Genomic DNA, 17,896 nt, shown 5'->3' with positions numbered 1-17,896 from the left:
CTGCCAGTCATGAGAAAACCCCTGCTTAGTACCTGAGATGTCTGCTGGAACTAACAAGGACTGTACCAGGGGAAAGGATTGGGCCCAGACTAGGAAGGAGTCTAGTCTGTGAAAGAAGCTTATTGGAACATCTCTGAGGGTGAGATTTACCTGTATTCAGTTTCTTGATGTATTAGGCTTAGACTTGTGTGTTTTGTTTTATTTTGCTTTGTGACTTACTTTGTTCTCTCTGTTCTTACTTGAAACCACTTAAATCCTGCCTTTTATACTTAATAAAATCACTTTTTACTTATTAATTAACCCAGAGTAAGTATTAATACCTGGGGAGGGGGGGCAAACAGCTGTCCATATCTCTCTATCAGTGTTATAGAGGGCGGACAATTTATGAGTTTACCCTGTATAAGCTTTATACAGAGTAAAATGGATTTATTTGGGGTTTGGATCCCATTGGGCGCTGGAGACAGGTAAGCTGCTGAGCTGTTTTCAGTTAAGTCTGCAGCTTTGGGGGCACAGACCCTGCAGCAGGCTAGTGAGTCTGGCTCAACAAGGCAGGGTTCTGGAACTCCCAAGCTGCAGGGAAAATGGGCTCAGAGGTAATCTGAGCACATCAGGCGACAGTCCCAAGAGGATCTCTGTGACTGAACCTGTCACAAGCGGGGCATATGTGGTCATGTCATGAGCATTTCATGTCATGTGCATTAATGTTAGTCATCTCGAGGCGAAAGGCAGTCAGGCCCCAGAGAGATCTTTGGGAATTCTTTGTTTCCTGGATTGCAGGAACTGTCTCAATTTGTTGATACAGCTCCTAGCACAACAGGATCTCGCGCCTTGATCGGGAGTTCACTGCACTGCTGTCATACAAATAACACTAATATGCCAGTCCCATGTCTTTTATGGTTATACAATTTAGACAGGGCACTTGTCGAGCCAGCAAAGCAAAATATTATGCTAAACTAAACCTTGCATTAGGTGATCCAAGCAGCTTCTTATCAGACCAAGACAAACCGCACAGACGGTTAGAACTGTAGAAGGAGAACACACAGTTATTTCAGCCCAGAGGCCGCACATGCACAGTGTCCCCTGCACAGGAAATTGCTTCATTCATAGAGCGAAGCACCTGAATTGCCATCTGCAACAGTCTCTTCTTTAGCTGGAACAGGATGTGGCTCTAAACAAAATACAGGCGAGCGGGCTGTGCAATGGGCTGAGGTTCTTTTTCTGAGGTCTGGGAAGCTCCAGCTACTGCAACCATGGGTGCCCTGAACAGAGCAGAACCTCAGCTGCATGCAACATGGGGGAGTTCCCACAGGACTGCAGCCCTGTCTTCAGTGGGATTTTAGCTTCTAGAGTAGCTGTGCTGCAGCAACCCTCCAGTGTAGATACACTTTACACCAGCTCAGCATGATTCCAAGCCAGTGCATACCCCCATGCACAAGTGCAAGTTGTGTCCACACACGTGGGCTGCACAGGAGGCTCAAACCTTAGTGCACTTATGGCTGAAAAGCAAGGTCAAGAGATGCATTCCTGCAATGCTGCACAGTGTTAGCTGGTTCAGGAGGAGTGAAAGGAGTTTGCTGCTGTAAAATGCCTGCGCTTACTGGGTTTCAGGGGCAAATGCAGGATGAATAATCCTAGTTTGTAGAGTGTGGGCTGGGTATGTGGACATGCCTAGGCTTGTTTCGTGTTCATTTGCTTTCAGTGTATCTGGGTGCCTTTCTGAGCTGTTACATCAGATGCTTTAATGATCTCCAGCAGAGGAGAAGAAAAGCAAAGACCATCAGCAGCTTTTCTCATTGCTGGTGAAGTGTAGGGAGCAAAGCTTAGGTACCACATGATGTGGGCAGTGACTGAGGCAGCTGCCCCACGCCAGCCTGCCATCGTGGCTCCATCTAAGGCTGAGAGACTAGCTCAGGGTCCATTCACATTAAGCCTCAGTCTCCCCTCTGAGCCTGCCAGCAAGGGAGCTAACTAGTGCCTGTTGTGGCAGTGGGTTTGTGATGGGCATGTAGGTGCCACTGACTAGTCCTGCTGACCTGGGCTGAATCTGAACCTGTGACTACGGGCAAAATCTCATTCCCAGCCCCTGAATTCCCCAGCCCGGAAATAAAGGGCCATGGTCCTGCTTCTTTGTCTTTGAGAGAAGAAGGGCAACCACACGCATTCCACCCCAGCTGGCACCAGGCTGGGCAGAGGCCTTAGAGAAGGATGTTTTCTAGTGATGGTGAGAAAATTTCGCCAGCTTGCTAGGACTAGGATCTGAGACAGCACTCCCTGTGGGTAATTCACATGCATAGCTTCTCCGGTCGGAAGGGAGCATTTCGATCATCAGCTCCGACCTCCTGCATCACACAGGCTGTAGGACTTCCCTGAATTCCTTCTCATTCTATCAACAGCCATCTTGGCTTAAAAATTGCCCATGGTGGAGAATCCACAACGACCCTTGGTAAATTGTTCCAGTGGTTAATTGCCATTGGTGCTTATTTCTAGTCTGAATTTGTCTAGCTTCAGCTACCAGCCTTGTTAGACCTCTGTCTGCTACATTAAAGAGCCCCCTATTACCAAACTTCTGTTACACTTGTAGGTACTCATAAACTATGATCTAGTCACCCCTTAACTTTCTCTTTGTTAAACTTAACAGGTTGAGCCTCTGGAGTCTTTCACTACGAGGCAGGTTTTCCAATTCTTTAATCATTCTTGTGGCTCTTCTCTGAACCCTCTCCACTGTATCAACATCCTTCCTGAAATGTGGACACCAGAACTGGACAGAGTATTCCAGCAGTGGTCGCCCCAGTGCCAAATCCAGGGGGAATATGATAACAGGAAGCTTTCTAGTATTTGCTGCCGGTGAAGGATTGAGAACAATAGCTAATCTACTGTGTGTCACAGGGTATATAACCCAGTGCTCATGGCCTGTCTTCTGTCACTGTCAGGTGAGGTACAGAACATAGGGGCAAAGGAGGGGGCTGCAGTTAGCCCTGAGTTTTCATGGCTTTTTTGGGCCCCTGGAGCTGGGGTTAGGGAACCCAGGGGTTGGGCCCCTGGAGCTACGGTTAGGGGACCCAGGGGTTGGGCCCCTGGAACTGGGGTTAGGGCCCCCAGGGGTTGGTCCCCTGGAGCTTCGGTTAGGGCCCCCAGGGCCCTCTGTCGAGATGAGCTTGTGACATTTTTCCAAATTCTTTTTTTTTTTATCTGTGGTATTTCTTTCCTGATCTCGGTTCCCTTTTCAAGTACGCCATTGCTTTGGAATAGATGACGCATGTCTTTGGGACAGCAAGTCATATGCCAAGTTTCCACAGGTGAGTCCAAGTGAAGCAGGGGGGAGCAGTGGGAATTATAAATCACCCTCATTCATCTCCTGCCCCGTCTGTAGCTGTAACACAACCCTTCCATTTGCTGAGATGAACTCAGAAAGTCATCTGAGTCCTCGAGAGGGGTTCTGTGACCTTCCTTAGCACCAAGGTGCTTAGCAAAACCACCTGCTTCATGATCTTACCTTTGTAACTGTATGTTTCCGTTCTGGACTCTCTGGCCTTGGTGTTAAAACAATGCATACCATCCAACTGAAGCAAAATGCTTTTCAGGATTCAGAGCTGGATGAGACAGTTATGTGACTGACATTAGCCTCTGGAGTTACAGAGCCCAAAATGACAAGAAATCTCAGCTCTCATGCTGCAAGGCGTAAGGGGATCACCAGCTGGGGCCAGGAAGAAATTCACTCACTCCCATGTGATTTAGCATTGGACATTTCAGTAGGTGCTTTATGTTCTCTTCTAAGCATATTGTAATGCTGCCGGCAGTGACTTAAGAGCGTGAATACCAGTCTCAGGGCAGACTGCCAGGTAGCAGGGCACAAACCCCAAACTGGCTGTGAGTTCTATGCTTAGATTTCACCAACAAAGTGCCAAGTGTAAATTCCTCAGGCACCATAACAGCCTTAACGTGGAATCACAGACGGTCCCCTTGGGTTCTCCGATCTGTCTCACCACCCAGGTGTACCTGTCTCTGTGATGGATGGTCCTTTACACCAAGAATCACAGCAACATTCAGGTCACTCCAAGTCCCAAAGAACCGGTCACTTATCCCAAGTCAAGTGCACCTTAGATCTTACACCAAAGACAAGGCTTGTAGCCAGTCCTGTAATAAACTATGTACAGATTTATTAAGTAGGAAAATGAAATGAGAGTTATTTACAAGGTAAAAGCAGGTAATCATAGAAACACAAATGAGTTATATTCTTAAGTTTCAAAAGGTAATAGAAGCTTCTATAATCAGCAAGCTCTCTCTGTCCATTAGGGCTACCCCAGGCTAAGGACTGGGGACCTCTTGCTTGCGCCTAGAAAGCTTCAAATTCAGCCGACAAGAGGAATTCACTTGCATGACTCATCTTCACAAGCAGGAGGGCAGAACAACCAGTGTCTTTTGGCCTCTTTATTGTCTCACAATAGTCTGGTGTCGTTGTACCTTTCCTGCTGGGCAGGACACCTACCAACGCCTTCCGTCAAAGATCAGCCCATCACAGCCCATCAGCCCTAGTTAATGTCTCTTTCTTGTCTGGTGATTTACATAGTCACAGAGGCTCACAATACAACTGCTCAAATATCCCCTTACAGTACAGATGTTGTGAGTGAGATTAATGCAGGGAGCAACTGATAAGCATTCAGTAAAGTCTAAACAATTTCATATCATTCTAACCCCTATTTTAACAATACTAGTAGGCAGGTGAGCTGGCTGATTCCAGCTCTGAGGCTGTCAGGGCTCCATTGAGACATGAGGACTTTGGCATGAGCTGGCCCCTGCTCTGCCAGTGTCACACGTGTTATGCTGGGCAGGGCAGTTTAAAATTTTTTTCTTACATTAAGAAAGACAGGAAACGTGGCACTTGATTGGGTACTGGTCTGAAGTGGAATCTCCACTGGCTGTTAGCAGTACAGTGCCTATGACACACAGGTGAATAGTTCTGATTCTATCCAGTAAAGGACGTGGTGCACCTGCCCACTCTTTCTCTAGCTGGTTCGTTACATTACATTCCTATGGTGATTTGAGAGACAACAGAAGGCTTGACTGCTAGGCCAGGAGTTTCCTGCTAACCCTGCCAGACTAAGCATGGCACAGTGAACAAATGGGCTTGGGTAACTTTTGGACAACACTAATAACTCACTTGGTTTGTCTGTTCCGTACCTTTGGAAAAGCTGTTGTGAAAAAAAGAGCTGTTTTTCCTGGCTTCCTCTGAATGCTAGTGCTGAGCACTTACTGAATGCTTTCCCTCTTCCACTTGCTGCGGCAGGATTAACTAATGAAATCCTCACGATACTCCAGGTGACTCAGTGCTATTATCCTCATTTTACAGATGGGGAAACCGAGGCACAGATCAATGCTATGATACTCTCGAGGTCACAGATGGAGACACTGTCAGAGTGGAAGTAGGACTCAAGGGCTCATCTGTGGTGTTTATGGAGGTACAAGGAGGCAGCCCATAGTATATTCTGTTCATTAGGGGTGTATGTCATCTCGAGTGTCCTAGGTAACGAGTAACAGATTAGGACTGCAGCTTTTATGAATCAATTGCCTAAATCACTTGTCATTCAAGATTGTAATGTCTTGCTGGCTGGGAAGCTCCGCAAATGATCTCTCATCAACTAAGTGAGGCGAGAGCTGCACTGCACTTGAGAGCAGAGGGTAGATGAAAAGCGGTGTGCTTTCACTGTGGCTTTTTGGAATATGCTAACACACAACTGTACATGGTATCAGATCACTGCCAGGCCCAGAGCATTGTGCTCTCTCTAAAAGAGTGGAGATCAATCAATCAATCGAATGATTACGTGCCATTTTAATCATTCTATTTTTAGTGCTGAAGGGCCAGGTCATCAGCTAGTGTAAATGGGTGTAGCCCCATTGATGTCAGTGGAGCAATGCCAGTTTGCACCAGCTGAGGATCTGGCTCAGGCTGCCAAAGAGAGGTGAATTTTTCACTCTACTGTGCTTCAGCCATGAAAATTCTCATGGTAAAAATGTGCTGTGATGACTTTGGGGGTGAATTACTTCTGAAGAAATGGGGTGTGTGGAGGGGCATCATTCCTTTTTGCTGATTCTCCCTTTACAGTATTTGGAGTGCTTTGGGGGCACCTTTAAAAAAAAAATCTTCAGCATTTTGATCTGAAGCCTCCTTGTCAGAGCAGACTATACAAATAAAATGCAAACCAAATAAAACGCCCCCCTCGCCAGCCCCAGTTCATTTACCGTGTATGTTTTCTACTCCATCACTCTCAAGAAATAAAACCATCAGCCCCAACATATAATATTTCAGGTGGCAAAGGAAGAAAAAGGCCCTTCTGTTTTTAAACAAGGCATCTTTGATTCAGAGACTGGATTTCGTTCTGAGAAATCCAAGGTGTTTAACTTTTACCGCCTCTGAGATAAACGCCCTCCTTCAAAGCAGGGAAATACTTCAGATGATTTTTTTTGCAAGTGTGACCCGAGGTATGAATGTGTCGATTTCAAGCATTGCCTCTCCCTCCTCAGGATCTAATGAGAGACCTTGCAGTGACCACGTCTGTGTTTTAAGGACACAGTGCCTTCAGGATGCTGCGAAGCTCCTTGCTAAATGTGCTGGCGGTTTCATTACAGACAGGAGTAGCACGATACAGGAAATGGGCTTCTGAAGGAAAAGCAAACAGAGTTTACCAGGGAGGAAAACCAAGGAGGAATTCCAAACTGTTTGTTGGGGTTTGGAAACCGTGATGCCATCAGAGTCTTCCTCAGTGGGTCTGCCCTGGAAAGAAGGGAGAAGGCTGGAGCAACAAGAGAGCCTCTTGTAGGCCTGATGTTTGCAAGCCTCCTGATCTACTCACTGAAGCTCTCTTCCCTGCTACCGGAAGAGACTAATCATGAGCAGTCTCTGCGGCTCACACTAGATCAGGTGCAGCAAGAGTCCACTGTGGCTCTGTCTACACTTGGAAAAGGACCCCAAATCAGCTTCCTTGCCCTCCCTCCACTGTGTGTTGGGCAGGGTTCAGCTGCTAGTATGGATGGGACCAAGCTAATCTGAACATCATTCTGGAAAGCACGATTGAGACCACGTTTCAGACAATGAGCTCTATATAAGAGCAAAGGATATTATCCTGGACACACACAGCCTAGCTCATTGCAATGTGAATTTAGGATCATGTAAACTGTACATTCAGCTTTAAGAAGAGGCATTAGAAAGCGGTTGGATTTCATTGCTCACCGCCTACCTGTGCGGCTGTTATCATGTGCCGAACACCCATGTGCTAGTTCCATATGTCTACACAGCAAATCCAGGTGTGATTGTCCCACCGGTTGGCATACCTGTGCTGGCTTTAATCTAGCTGGAGTGGGTAATAATAGTAAAGCAGGGATGGCCACCTCAATAAAGGCCTGCCTGGTACCCTGGCTCTGTACTCAGCCTGTGTTGATGTCTGCTCCACTGCATCTTCACTACCACCGTTAGCTGTGTCAGCTAGATTAAAGCCTTGTGGCACCAGCACACCTCCCAGTGTTTGACAACCCACAGACAAATGAAAGGGACAGGGGCTGACCGTGCTGGAGCCCAGTCCTTCAAACATTTCCCATGGGTGTAACTGAAGGATGGGACTTGGACTTCAACGTGAGGCCTCACGTACTTCAATAAGAGTGTGTTTGCAGGATTGGGGCCTTAGCAGAGAAGTGATGAGACAAGGATAGAAACTCAGGGAGGAAACAGGCCTCACAACAGCACTCAAGATGGGGAGGCCGTGGTGGAGAGACTCCCCACTACAAAGGGCTTAATGAGATCCATGTCAATATAGCTAGGAGAATTCACCTAGGAAATTTGTCTCAGTTCTCTGAGGACAGGACAAAGTGGCACCACATGGATGAGTGAGGAAAAACCATCTGGGGATGAAAAGACGCAATCCCAGAAGCACCGGTACTGAAGTATTTTCAGATGAGCAAAGAGTCTCAGATCTCAGTCAACAGGCACTCCTGTGGGCCAGGATTATGTGGGGGTTGAACACCCATCACAGGGCAGTGGCTGGGGTCTCCTGACTCCAGCATCTACCCTTACAGGGGTCATGGCAGAAACATGGGTTAATGTGACGTTATTGATATAATCTGGGACCATATGGAACATGGTTGCAACCAAGGTCCTGTAGTGGCACCAGATCTTATGTAAAGGGGGTCATATAAGGTGTCTAAGACCAGGTTATGGGTTGCTGGTTATAATTATGCTGTCTATATGTATGTATCATTTTGTCATTGAAGTTATAAGTATTGGCTCTATACTGTCTGTATTTCAAACTTGTGCTGGGCTTCTGGGAAACATCCCAGACAAGTTGGTGTTAGCTCTGCCTAGCCTGCTTGATGGCCCATTAAGGACCATCAGCTATACAACTGACCCACTGAAAGAAGGCAGATACGTCTTGTCACTCAGCAAAGTATGCAGGGACATGCCCATGTGACTCCAGACTCCATTTTGCTGCTATTTTCCACAGTAAGGACAAATAGGTTCTTACATCTGGAAAAGCCTATATAAGGCTGATGCCCCATCTCCATCTTGTCTTCAATCCTGCTTCTACCTCTGGAGGGACTTTGCTACAAACTGAAGCTCTGAACAAAGGACTGATGACCCATCCCAGCTGTGGATGTACTTCAGAGACTTGATTTGAACCTGCAGTTTACTCCATCATTGCTACAAGCCTGAACTAAGAACTTTGCCATTACTGTATGTAACTGATTCCATTTAACCAATTCTAGCTCTCATCTCTATCTTTTTCCTTTTATGAATGAACCTTTAGATTTTAGATTCTAAAGGATTGGCAACAGCGTGATTTGTGGGTAAGATCTGATGTGTATATTGACCTGGGTCTGGGGCTTGGTCCTTTGGGATTGAGAGAACCGTTTTCTTTTATTGGGGTGTTGGTTTTCATAACCATTCATCCCCAGGACAAGTGGCACTGGTAGTGATACTAGGAAACTGCAGTGTCTAAGGAAATTGCTTATGTGACTTATGGTTAGCCAGTGGGGTGAAACCAAAGTCCTCTTTGTCTGGCTGGTTTGGTTTGCTTTAGAGGTGGAGAAACCCCAGCCTTGGACTGTAACTGCCCTGTTTAAGCAATTGGTCCTGAATAGGCACTCTCAGTTGGGTCCCGCCAGAACAGCATCATCACAGCGGAAACATGGGTTATAGATATAAGATCGGGAGTTAGGTCGGGGCTCCCCCTCCCAGCACTCAGGGAGGAACAGGGTGATCCCGACTTGGGTTGTGACCCCCAGGCTGAGAGGTTTTACATGACGACGTGCGCTGCTGATTCTGAGACAACTCTTAAATATTTCCTGCTGCTGCCTATTTATTGCGGTTTCACTTCTCCATGGCATGCCCCTGGGAAGGCTCCAGCGTGTGGCAGGCTGTGCCCTGTAGGGCTGCGTTTGTAGTACTAGGACTAAAGAATGGCTGAAGCCCGTGAGGGCTGCAGCAGAGACCTCCGAATAGAATAGCTAGCTAACTGCCCACCCCCCCAGCCCTTGGTGACCTGTGTGCTGCAGAAAGAGATGCAACGACCGTTTGCTTGAATTCAGGATTTTAGCCCCGTAGCTGGCCTTAGTGGTACCTAAAACCCCACATCGCCCATGTCTGGGGAGCTCCCGTCTGGCCTCCTGAATCTCAAGGCAGACATCCCTTAAGCACCGATGTTTGGACCCTTTCTGAGCCCCAGAATCCTGATCCGGATCTGGACCTGGAACATCTCCTTTTCCCCCCTCCCAGTGTTCTGCAGAGCTCAGAGCTGGGGGTGGGGGGTGGCAGTCCAGCCCTGTCTCATGAGAACAGCTCCGCCTGCTCCTGTGGCAAGGGGCGGCGCAGGTGGGGCTTCTGCTAGCAGCTTTTCCCCGAAGTGAAGCACTAATTTGGTTAGTGAAAATCCCCTGCAAAGCAGGCTCCCCGTCTCTGTCCCCGGATGGGGACGATTGACTCAGCACTTGTCTAGGGCACCAGAAGTCTTTAGGTCAGAGCCTCGCTGTTTAGTCCCAACCGAATGACCCCCTTGGTTGTGCCCAGTGGCCATGTGCCCCAGCTAGCAAGGGATGAGCCTGGCAGCAGGAGGAACTGAAGCTGAATGGATCTGGCTTCAGCAAAAAGCACTGCTAACCCTGGGGGAACCCCCTGGGCACACCCCAGGCTGGCACAGCAAAATTCAAGCCCTGTTCACACCTGCACAAAGGCCCACTGAGGGCCATTCAGGTGATGTTGACACTTGTGTTAGGGTCACTGACTGCAGCCTTGGAAATGCCAGCTCCAGTTACAGATAATACTTGGCACTTCTTGAGCAGCAAGGGTCCAGCGCTGGCACTCGAGGCATGTTGTTGAATGAAGCCTTGCAACCTTCCTCACCCTTACATGACAGGTCGCTACTATTACTCCTGCTTTACGGCTGGGGAAACTGAGGCACAGAGGCAGTCCAAGGTCACCCCAGGAGTCTGCAGCACAGTTAGGGTCTGTTTATGGCAATGACCAGACTGTGCTCCCTAATGGCCACTGATCACAGAGCGGGATGGACACCCCCCACCAGGGTTCTGCCTGCAGACTGTAAATCCAGATGGGGCTGCCTCTGAGACCCCATTCAGCTTCTCACAGAGAAGGCCAGAAACCTGCTGCAGAAAAATGACCATGTGGGTTCAGTGCTGCTGATTCGAATGGATGGTGCCTTGCTCCCAGCTGCAGAGAAAGGTGACGGGTCTTTGGCTGTGACCTGCCATGGGGAGGGCAGGAGGATGGGATGCAATTTCTTTCCCAACCCCAGTGCTGATGGGCAGTTTAAACCTGGCGCGAATGAGCAGAAACCCGCATTCTCTTGGAACCCTGCTCCGAAAATGACAGGCGGTTCCTAGCTGGAGTGAAACTAGTGTGCAATGTCTCGGCCCCTGAGTGTATCAGAGCAGCCTGCGGCTGTTCGTTCAGCAAGCTTGCAGGCACTCACTTCCTCTCCTGAGCCATATCTCCTGGGAGCAGCTGATCAGCATCCAGAAAGGGCCCAGGAAGGCCATCTGCGGGTAACACATGGCCCCCCCGGAGGAATCATCCGGCTGTATCGCTCTGCTTGCAACTGGGCAGGGCTTGTTATCGGCAGGAGAGCAGGGCTGGGTCCAGAGAGTCTAGGAAAAGCACCTCTGTTCCCTGGAATTGAGCAGACGTGACATCCCGCCCTGGCCTGTGGCATGAGGAGATTGTGATGGGTCTAGCAGTTGCTATCAAACTGCGGTGCCAACCATGGCTGCTTGGAGGCCTCCCCCCTCAGGGCCGGATTCTGCTCTCACAACAGCGCAAAGCCGGGCAACATGTCTCTCTCAGGGCCAGCGGGCTCAGAGAGAGGCAGTAGCCAGAATGGAGCCCTGCATGAGGGAATTCGCTCCCCCCTCAGTCCAAAACAGCCTGATTCAGCGACCTGGGGGCCAGGTGGGGAGGGGGCACCATAGAGCTCGGGTGTGGGGAGGGGGCTGAGATCCCAGGCTGCCCCATTGAGTTTGGAGACACTGTTGATTTGCTGTTACTGTGTCATTAATAAAAGGACATGACAGGCCCCCAGAGCTCCGCAGAGGGGCTCCGCTCTGCTTTGTGTAAGCAGTGGAGCTAACCCAATAAACAGACTCACTCCAGGTCGAGCCTGGCAGAACTGAGAGCCGCAGCTGGCCCTCAGCCCCTCTCTCTAGGGGCTTGTTACTATCGCCCCCCGGCCAGCCAGCCTCCCTCCGAGTGCCAGGGGCAGTAAAGGCTGGGGGGAGGGGGAGAAACCACCTGGCTCTGTGGGGCGCCCATCCTGCCTGCAAGCCCGAATCGGGCTGGCGTCAGCGGTGCGTGTCTAGAGGGACCAGCGGGGCGCACTGCGCATGGAGGCCACTGTCTGCTGCTTCCTTAGCACTTGGGAAGATACCCCAATTCTCTGTGATCTGTGCAGATGGACTCTGCAATGCCAGATGGACTCCTGGGCCCAGTGCCCCCCGCGTAACAACGGCCCCAGTACAATGACATGGGGGGGGGGATTTGCCTCAACCCTACCTCTCCGGTGACAGCTCGACCCCAGCTCCTGTTCTACTTGACACTGGTGCCCACCCATGGCCGATGCCGCCTGTTACTCCACCCCCGGAGCGAGCCAGTCTGCCAGGTCATCACCCCCCAGCCTTCAGCCACACTCGCCTGTGGCCCGCACCCTGCCCTAGAGGAGCCCAGTGGCTCTGTAGCTACCCCACTGCATCCCGTCTGACTGCAGGGAAGGAGCAGGGTCACCTCATTCACACTCGGAGGCACAGGGCACATTTTGGGCACTGTCAAAGATGAACTGGGGTCAGTCTGAATGAACTCCCCTGGCCTCAGTGCAATTACTCCAGATTAGCACCAGTGTATGCCACCTTTGATGCCAACTCAGGTCTTGGAAAAGACACCCTGGAGAGTGGGCAAAGCCCTCACAAACCCACAGCAGGGGCACCGGATTGGTTGTTTCATCCTCTGTAATGTCTCTGCCTCTCTGAACTGACGATCAAGCGGGTCCCACAGAGGTTTGGCATGAGCAGTTCCCCTGCCCAAAGCCAGGATCCTAAACCACGATCCCCTTTGAGGAGTTCGCAGCCATGGTGCGGTCTCCTCTGGTTGGAGGTTCATGCCTGTACTTGGACAATTCAGTCCTTCGTTGAGAGAGCTCCCAGGTTCCTTGTTCTCATTGACCTCTTGCATAGCAGCATCTGAGAGTCAGGCCTCTTCTAGGCTAGGACACTCCATCCCATCCCGGAGCAGAAAGACCTGGCCTCCGTTACCTACACCTGCCCCGCCTCGGGCCTGGATGACAGCAACATGATATACCTGGGCATGCAGCCAGCTGCCCTTAGGAAATGCCAGCTCATCCTCAGAGCGCAGCTCATCTTAGGAACACAGTTACTGCAAGCACATCAGACCAGGCCACTCCCTACACTGGCGCCCCATAGAATAGCGAGTCAAGTTCAAGGTCTCAGTCCTTAGCTTCATGATGCCCAGTGGCCAGGGCCCAGGGTGTCTAACGGAGTCGATGAAGAGTGGGGTTGACAACTCCCCTCCATCAGGGACAGAACTTCCTTGGGGGCCGGCCCCCGGTTGTGGAACGAACTCCCCCAGGAACTAAGGTGCATCACAAATCTCCCTGCTCCAAGGACCAGGGGCACGCTGAAGAAGATGCAACGTCACTTAGCCTCACCATTGAACTGGGGTTACATGGGATGAAACTCCTGCTGGGCATGGGGACAGCATGCTGCCTGGGCACCCCACAAGTCCTTCCTGTGCCCCAAAGGTGACAGAGACAAGGCCAAGTGAGTGTACAGCATGTACATTACCGAGAATCAGCCATCCCCGCTCACACCCACTACCTGATGTGTAACTCACAATGCCAGAGAGGCACATTGGTGCTGTATGGCCTGTGGGTCCCCTGTTCCCCACAAGCAACGCCTGGCTCAGTCCTGGCAAACTCACTCCAGCAAATACATTGCTTCCAGGGTGTTTGTCCACAGAGGATAATGTGGGAGGTCTCCATTGAAAGCATGTGACTTTTCAATGTTCATGATCACGATGTGATGTGTGTACGGGTAATCGTTAAGAATAAGGTAACTATACTGAATTTTATGCCCGTATGGGCTGAAGGTTGAAAGGAGTCACCAGGCAGTGATATCCCTTGGTGATGGTCTAGTCATGCAGGATGGGGTTGCCGGTGACGTAATACATAGGTCAGTTGTCTACCCTGGCCCCATCCCGGAACAGCCAATGGAAAACCATCAAAGCCAAGAGCAAAGGCGTGAAACCACCTTGTCTGTGAATAGAGATGAAAGCTTGTTTCAGGAGCGAGGAGAGGTCCTCTGCCCTCATTCACGGAGGAGGCAGCTCGCTCAGCAGGGCTGTCCAATGAACATTTGGATCCTGGTTCCCATGAGGCCAGCGCCAGCTCTGCAACAGACCGAGCTTTGTGGGGAAACCTCCTGTACGCGCTAGGAAAGGGAACTATAGATTTAGTTGGGGTTGGTCCTGCTCTGAGCAGGGGGTGGCACTAGACACCTCCTGAGGGCCCTTCCAGCCCTGAGAGTCTAGGATTCTATGAAGCTTCGGGCCTAGTCCGCAGTGGATGATTTCGCATCGGAACTGTTTGTTTCCATCACTCTCCCATGGTTCGAGTGGAATCTCCTTAAATAAACCATTGCTGGTTTTATTACCAGCATTGTGTGTTCCGAAGGAGCTGCAGGCTAAGGTGAAACCGGGGCACGCCGCTCCCGTGGGGGCAGAGGATCTGGGATTTCGGTGATTAGCCGGTGTCAGGGGCTGGCTAGCACACGGGAGGGATTCAAGGGGATTTGGGGAGTAGGGTCACCCCTTGTTAACCTGCTGGCAGGGCTGGGCTGGCCTAGCCTAGAGGAGATAGCTTGAGTGGCTGAAAGGCAGGCAGGGTCAGAGAGCTACCATGAGAGAGGCGCCCTCAAGCTGGAGGCGGCGGGGGCGGGGACAGGGTGGCTCAGTCCTGGGTACCCCGAGCTCCATCACACTCCCCACTCCACACACGCGCCCGTTGCCAAGTGGGTAACAGAGGCTGGATGCTGCCAGGGGCCACCAGCCCGAGCTGGGAAGGCTGCGAACCTCTGGCAGGAGACATCTGGTGAAAGCAGCTTAACAACAAATCTACTGCTGGAAGCCTGGCTGAGCGAGCCCCCCCGTCCCCCCCAGCTGTTCTGGGGCAATGCCCGGGCCGGGGAAGAGGAGGCTGCCTGCTAGCACAGAGGAGCTGGAAAGCGCCGTGCGATTCCAGTGCCCGAGGTGCCTCTTCCCTGCCAGCTCCGCCCGCCCACGCACACGCCAGCCAGGCACCACAGATAAAAGCAGCTGTTCGCTATCGGGGAGGGAAGGGGGCTGGCAGCAGTTCTTTTGGCGGGGGGTGGGGGAGTTTTCATGCCACAGGCCGGATCCTACACCCGCTGAAGTTAATGGGCATTCTCCTGCTGGCTTCTGTGGGGCTTGGGTTGGGGCTGTCCGGTGCGCCCAGCTCCTGCAACCACAAAGCTACACCCAGATCCCCCAGCGACTGCAGGCTGCCCTAGCTGCGCTGCTGTCAGCTGATGCCAGCTGGGGGCCTGGCCCCAAACGCTTGGCTCCCTGTGTAGTGCTGGCTGCGTAGAACTAGCCTGCGGGCGCTGTTCCCAGCTCCAGGGATCGGCCCAGAATTGGGCCCTGTGGGTGTGAGGCCCAGTGGGAACCTCCCGCGTGTGTAAGAACAGCCTCTCCAGCTAGCTGCCCTTCCTGCGCAGGGCCACTCGAGGGATGGAAGTTTTGCTACCCTCTGGCCCATGGGACGCACGTTGGGTTAATGGGCAGCCAGGTTCTGGTTGGCTCCCATGTCGTTCCTACAGAGCATGGCTCTCTGCGGGCCGCTGCTTTGGGGCTGCGCCTGGGCCTGTGGAACAGCCCCAGCTCTTCGCAGGCCCGGTGGAGCGGCACCTGCTGCCACGAGATCTTCAGCACCGCTCCAGTGCTGGCGCCACAGCCCACGCCAATGAGGCACCAGTTTAATTATAGCCCTGCGGGGAGGGAAATGAAACCCAGAGCCAGGAGCAGAACCAATCTGATGAACAGGTGGAAGCCATGCAAGCTGCTGCATGCTCCCCACAACGTCTCAGCCCGGGGCACCAGCAACTGGGTCGCTCCTGGCCTCGCTAGGCCAGCTACGGCTGCCCCCATCTCTGCCCTAGGTGGTCGATGGCGCCATCCCCACCCCCCACACTCAGCCAGAGAGGAGTGGCAGATACATGACTCAAGCCAATCTCTCTGCCTACCTGCCCCCAGGGCTGGATGTGCTGCCTGTGAGTGAGACATGAGGTGTGCCAATCAGAGCAGTGCCGTGCACTAGCTGCCAGGGAACCAGGCACCCACCTGGTGTGGAGTAGAGGTGGGGGAGGAAGCTGAATTTTGCCCTCCCTGCACTGCAGCTGCTTGAATAATTGATGTAACCAATTTTGAGCTGATTTTCCCATCGTGCGCCCAGCTCCATCCCGCGCCCTCTAGCATTGCCCTGCCAAATGCACCCCCCGACCGGGGCTTGCATGCACAGGTGGGGGGTGTCTAGGCAGGCAGAAGCCAGGCAGGGCACTAGCAGAAGGGTGCTGCCCCCTACAGGCCAGCACCAAAATGCCCATCATTCTGAGGTCTTAGCCGCTGAGACATGGACTGAAAGGGCTTGGGGATAGAAAATTTATTCATCAGTTTGTCCAAGGTTTTCTCTCGGGGAACCTTTGTCCCTGGAATAAACCAGGAGCTGCTGTCAGGGGTCCCTTTAAATATCAGACACTGAAAGGAGCGCGGCCGTGGGCGAGACCGCTCTGCTGCTGAGGTGTATTTGGGATTTCCAGTGTGCGCCTCCTCCGCCATCTGCCATCGCTGGCCACTCAGCCATGCCTGGGACCAGAGAGGAGAAAGCAGAACAATGAGTCCGAGCAAAGAGCAGCTCCCACTTGGGAGAGGCCACAGCCATCAGCAAACAAAGGCTGCTCCTGCTGTCAGAGCAGGGCTGGATTCTAGTCCCCTCTCTGCGACCCGTCCCCTGCATGGTCTTCGACAAGTCCTGTAGGGCCTGGATTTCCTGAGCGCTCAGGGCCAGGTTTGCTAGGGCTCAGCACCCAGGGGCCTGCTTCCCAGCTCTGCCGAGTACCTGGTCAAGGCTGCTGGTGCCTGTCTGTGGCACTCCCTGCACCCCCTCCACAGGGGATGGGGGGGCAGGTCAGTTCATGTTCAGAACGTAGCCTTTAAGCAACAGGCAGAACTGGGAAATCACCGAGCTGGGAACACAGGGCCTGGAACCCTTCTGAGACCTGGCTGGAGCAGCTGCACTCAGGCTCATTTACTGATCAAAGCCATCATTTCTGGGACTGTCGGGGGTTTCATGCTAAAGCACAGTCTTGGTCACCCCTTTGCTTTGTATACAGATGCATGCAGCGCTGAGTGGAGGTCTATGAAAGCCTGGCTGTAGACACTTGGTCACCCCTTTGCTTTGTATACAGATGCATGCAGCGCTGAGTGGAGGTCTATGAAAGCCTGGCTGTAGACACTTGGTCACCCCTTTGCTTTGTATACAGATGCATGCAGCGCTGAGTGGAGGTCTATGAAAGCCTGGCTGTAGACACTGGGACTCACCCCTGCGGCACCTCCTGCTGGTGCCTTCTGGGAATTAGCTCTTTTTCCAGCCAGGAGCACACTGCAGGCCAGTGATCCGCCTGTCCTCTTGGCCCCCATGTCCCTCCCTGGGCCCCAGTGCCCCTTTAGCTGGGGTGGTGCCCCCTGGCAGTACCCCACCAATCTGGGTCTCCCCTCCCCAGGGAACCCCCAACCCACTATCCCCACTTTTAGCTACTGCCCAGTCTCCATCTAGCCCCCGTTCACTGGGGCAGACTGTGCTATCAGCCACTCATCACAGGCAAAGGGGTTTGGACCTGCTGCCTTGGCCTACCCCTGGGCTGCCCCCTGCAACCCCCAGTCCCTCTCAGCCTTATGCTAGGCCACAGTCTGGGGTTTTCCAGGCTGAAGCTCCCCAGCCTTTCCCCAGCCCTGCTCCACTCCAGTATCTTGTGTCTAGCGCCCTGCAGCCAAGGCCTTCTCCCTCTACAAGCAAAAGGAGACTGTTTGTACCTGGCTCACAGCCTTTTTATACAGGCCAGCTGTGGTCTGATTAGGGTGTGGCCCAGCTGTGGCCACTTCCCCAATCAGCCCACCTTTTAAAGCTGCAGCTTTCAAGCCCTGCCAGGCCGTTTTTTAAACCCCTCAGGCAGGAGTGGGTAACCGCCCCGCTACACTGGTCATTAGCAGGGAGCTAAAACTTCTCTGATAAAAAGCCATAAAAATCTGTGTTTTTCCGCA

At 52.1% G+C, this 17,896-nt stretch overlaps 1 long non-coding RNA gene across 1 annotated transcript; it reads left to right on the top strand.

Moving 5' to 3' along the window:
* Positions 1 to 1,067: 1,067 nt before the first annotated feature.
* LOC115658058 lies at positions 1,068 to 8,144 on the top strand. The gene is made up of 4 exons (XR_004002138.1): positions 1,068 to 2,930; positions 3,229 to 3,296; positions 5,348 to 5,456; positions 6,520 to 8,144. It is a non-coding gene; the product is annotated as an uncharacterized LOC115658058 (long non-coding RNA).
* Positions 8,145 to 17,896: the final 9,752 nt, after the last annotated feature.

The sequence above is a fragment of the Gopherus evgoodei genome, chromosome 9 (assembly GCF_007399415.2).
Source record: "Gopherus evgoodei ecotype Sinaloan lineage chromosome 9, rGopEvg1_v1.p, whole genome shotgun sequence".
Classification (NCBI taxonomy): Eukaryota; Metazoa; Chordata; order Testudines; family Testudinidae; genus Gopherus; species Gopherus evgoodei.
Note: the sequence above shows the minus strand (reverse complement) of the source record. Positions and strands in the feature narration are given on the sequence as shown.